The 4,631-nt window shown below is 41.9% G+C and overlaps 1 long non-coding RNA gene across 1 annotated transcript; it reads left to right on the top strand.

The window, feature by feature from the left end:
- The first annotated feature begins 1,082 nt into the window (after positions 1-1,082).
- Positions 1,083-2,341, top strand: LOC116786645. Its single transcript, XR_004357033.1, has 3 exons — positions 1,083-1,211; positions 1,481-1,518; positions 2,262-2,341. It is a non-coding gene; the product is annotated as an uncharacterized LOC116786645 (long non-coding RNA).
- Positions 2,342-4,631: the final 2,290 nt, after the last annotated feature.

Genomic DNA, 4,631 nt, shown 5'->3' with positions numbered 1-4,631 from the left:
ATTAAAAGTTGCATGGTAGAAAATGTTTTTGTGATCACACCACCGTAACGAAATTGAGCTGTCTTTACTGACGTGTGCTCCATTTACTGGGTTATTTAAAACATATTTCCCACAGTTCCAGCAGATTCTTTTTTTAAAGCAAAAGCATAGTAAAGTTTTTCATCCTAAGTAAATTAATATCCTTAATGAACATATTTAGAAAAATAAAGTGGCAGTTTATCTCATCTTTTTTCCATTTATTGTGTGCCTTTATACTGCTTCCTAGCTTTATAGTGTCTTACAAAACTTCCATGTCAAATCAAGAACAGCCAAATCACCTCTGAGTCAATAGGATTAATGTGTAAAGTTTATTTGTCTCCATCCCAGTGGTGTTACAGTCTCCTTCAGTCTCAGCATGAAGTACCAACCAGGCAATTTTACCACGTTCTACATTTTGGATCCCCTGTGGCACTTAGTGAATGGAAAAGGCTATTAATTTAGTTATATGATTTCATCATAGACTGTTAACAGAGTTGAGGATTGCACTGAGAAAGTCTGAAGGCTCTAGCATGACAAATACACTAAGCCAAACTTTTATTAAAAAAAATATGTAGCTTAAATCCCTCAAATTAGCTCAAACTACTGTTAATTCTTCCCAAAGTCTGATATAGGTAGGGACAGGACTTAGTTCTGTGGCTGATGTCTTTGAGGAGAAAATGGTCTAGCAAAGAAAGATAAAGGTCCAATTTTAACTGGCACAGCACTCCAAAGTGCTCATTTGGCTTCCACATGGAATTTTGGAAGTTTTCTTCTTCAGGTGTTACGTGCTTGATGAAATTGGAAAAATTTATACTCTCTGGGTATACAACTGCTGTATCTGAACCAGCCAGTGGATAAAGTGTTGATAGTAGCAGAAGTTCATGTCATGCTGAAAAAGACTAAACCATGTGACACCTTGATGCACTTTGTCATTATAGACGTGGGGTTGGGAACCAGTCTTATTCCTACTACTGGTCCAGCAAGTGGCCTTCAGCAAGTTGTGAAACCCCCGTTTGCAGAGCAGGGACATTTTGTATTATTTTGACCATTGATGTTATGATGGCACCTAGAAGACATGCATGATTGAGTCTCTGTGCTGCGGGGCAACCGACAGTCATGAAGAGAGTGCCCTGCAGAGATATCAAACCGTCGGTGGGGGAAAGGAAGCATCCTTTATAAGGTGGAGAATGGAGGTAAGAAAGATAACCCTTAATGTTCTACCTGACATTAAGGAAGTGAAAAAGCCATTGCCAGGATATATTAGTTTTTGTTGCAAATCTGTGACTGCTTAAAGCAGAAACCCATACATACATTATTTTCTCTTCTCGGTGGCTGACCACGTGAGTAAAGACGAAATGCCTCCCTTTCCAAATGCGTGCAAATGGCTCTGAGATATGGATAGATATGGGATTGTCAACTCCAATTAGTTGGAGAAATGACCTACTGTACTTCTCTTCTATAGGTACTACAAAAGCCGTTCCGCCCATGAATTAGACATCGGTGAGAAGCTGAATTTAAGCCCACTATTGTATGGGAATGTCCACTCCGCTTTGCCACACTAAAGACATTCAGGCAGGCAGAACACCCTCCGCTGACTCATTAGGGCATACATTAGAGGCAAACTCGCTGCGCTCGCCATGAACCCACAGAGCTCTCTTGAATGGTAGCCCTTGGTGGACGCTTGCAGGGCAGGCCGGTTCCCACAGCACCCCGCTGATCCCCTGTGAACAGATTCGCAGCTCCCCGCTGGCTGCAGAAATGGATTGCTTGCCCCATCCTCACCCGCCACTGACAGCCCTCATAATAATAACCTGCCCGGGAGGCGAGGGACGGGAACGGGTTTCTGACAACTCATTAGCCTGAGATATGGTCGGTTCCTGCCAGGATTGTCACCACTGCTGCAGAGGGAGCAGGACAATGCTGGGCAACACCAGTCAGGCCCTTTCAGGGCCATCCTTTTCCAGAAAAGTTACTTGCATCCTCAGAAAGGAGCACCTGTAGAGGGTGGCTCCTTCAAGGTTCCCGAGGAGGGAAAAAACAGAAAAATTGGAATGCCAGAAGTGCTGAGGTGAAAAATGAGGCCAGCAGGGGGTCGTATGATACTACAATGAAACCACAGCTGCTCAGAGGGATGGGAGGCAGCCCTGGGCTCAGGCATGCACACATTGGCCGCCTTCGAGGCAGCAGTTTAGCTCTGAGGTCCTGGGTCTGATTCTGAAGCTCTGTTTCTCTTCCTCCTTCAGCTTCACCAGGACTTCGTGATTGAGGTACCAGTACGGGAAAAGAAACCAAGAAAAAAACTGGGAAGTCCATTAAATATTGCTTTACACTGTTCTCTGCAGTTTGTCTTTTAAAATCCAGGTGCACTAAACTGCCCTGTGACTGCCCTGTCCTGTCAAGAACTACACGTGAGATCCTGTCCACTCCCCTGTGTCACTGGGGTGATAGACAAGGAACTTCTGAGTCTGGCACAAATGCTCTGAATATAACTTGTCTGTGTATGAAAATCACCAGCTAGAAGTTCCTCATCCTGGTTCAGTAGGAGGGGTATGAAGAGCTGTCCATGATGAGCCATTTTTTTTCTGGCAATCATGGAATGCTATCACCTCACCTCCAGCTTGGAGAGTGATGGAAGAAGAGATCTTCACTCAAAGCACCCAGCAAAAGCAATGTGGAGTTGATTGATCACTACAGGCAAGAGATGCCCTTGCTTATAATGGGACAGGAGCAACATGTGGAATCTTGTTTCACCTTTACTACCTACATCTTGTGTGATATCTGAGGGAATTGTCTATGCAAACTGAAACCCTGAATTATATGTCCTCTAAGTGATGTTTTCAGGTTTAATCATTGGACTCAAAAAGAGCAAAAGCATTTATTTATAAGGTCTTGTGTGTCTGCGTAGTGGTAGACAATGACATTTTAATGAGCGTTTTGAAAATTCTAGTGCAGAAATATGAAATGGCTTCATTAGGAGAAGTAGTTTTCAGCTCTACTGTGGAGAAATGCCATTTATCAAGAATGGAGACAGTCAGAAAATGCCAGCAAGACCTAATGTGAACAGAAAAGAAAACAAAAAGCAATTCACACCACAAATAAATAAATAAAAAGAATTATCACTGTGTGCTGTTCTCATAGCTCAACTGCTTTAGAAATAAGAATGAAGACTTTCTGAACCACAGCCCTCAAAGTACTTGAGTGTTGTGGTCGGGAAAGGCTTACTGCTTGGGGGTATGTAAAATCACAAAGAAGCAACTTCTGTTTCAGAAGGGATGGAAATGGAAAAGAATTAATCCACATTCAGTGGTCTAAAACTGTGTTGTTTTATTGTTTCTGTCTTCTAAGTAGGTTATCTGGTAGGCAGGACTTAAACTGTGGAGATACAGAGAGATTCCAGGAATGCTGGTGATCTTCCAGACCCACTAATAGTCCACCTTAGTCATGGGAAGCAGCAACATGTGGTAAATCATATTGATGACCAGCAAAAGGTTTTTAACAACTTTGGTAATGAACTGGAAAGGCAGGAGCATGTCAATGACATCTGTGACAGGCAGAAAAATCGCTCAAACACAAATGTGGAAATTAAAATGATCTGACAAAATTGATGCCAAATCATTCAGTTTCAGGAACTATAACTGTTGAAAAGAAAGTCAAATATATTGATTTAGGTGTCAGATGCAGTCTAAAACATGCAATCTGTTCAGATATCCAGAGGAACTGATCTCTTGTGAAAACAGAGGCCCAGCAGAGGTACATAAAGGTGACATCACTGGCTGGCAAGTGACAGCTGGTACTGTCCCAGTGGCCTGAAATAGAGCTGTTGATGGCAAAAGAGGCAAAAAGAGACAAAGAAACTAAATTAATCCAAGTTAAAAGGCTGGCTTGACATGGTCTAAGGCTGCGGTAAGATATTGCTAAATAAACAACGCACACATTTGTTCCCCAGATATCTCGAGCAAGATGTGAAAAAAACCATAGATGAAGATTTTCTTGGGAGACTCAAACAGTAGAGGAATGAAATGGCTATGGATGTCGGTGTGTGCTTTGTCAAAGACAAGGAAAATCAGAGTCTGCTGTTGGAATAAACCACAGAAGTAGGACCTTCCCACAAGGAAGGTTCAGTTGCTAGAGGGAGAAACTCTAATTTAGGAAGAAGGAATTATGATCAGTGGTGTAAGCAGGAGTGCAGCTGGGGTTTTGTATGCAATAAAACAGCCTTGGGAGGGAGGCAGCCATGTATGGCTGAGAGGCTTTCATGTGGACACATTCCTCTGGGAGATTCACCAGTGACACCAGTGTCCGGTTTTCTGGACCAGGTTCAAATTCCTGAATTGCTTTAAGTGCACAGTACAAAGAAGAGAACAAGCTTTATTATCTATTTCCAAGGAACTTTGGCTTACCAAATTAATATTAAAGAAACTTTCCTCAAGTAAAAAAAATTTACTCATGCAGAAAAAAATTTGTGTGATTGTAAAAATCCATATTCTGTTGGATTTATTTACCTGTGAGTATTTGCAAATAATGTTCTTCATGGGTGTGAGAATTTCTTCTAGGATGGAAAATACTGATTTTCCTGGAGAAGACTGTATATTTTTGAATTGTGTTCAAATTTG

This window comes from Chiroxiphia lanceolata, chromosome 5, assembly GCF_009829145.1.
Source record: "Chiroxiphia lanceolata isolate bChiLan1 chromosome 5, bChiLan1.pri, whole genome shotgun sequence".
NCBI classification, from domain to species: Eukaryota; Metazoa; Chordata; class Aves; order Passeriformes; family Pipridae; genus Chiroxiphia; species Chiroxiphia lanceolata.
This window is presented reverse-complemented; position numbering and strand designations above follow the sequence as displayed.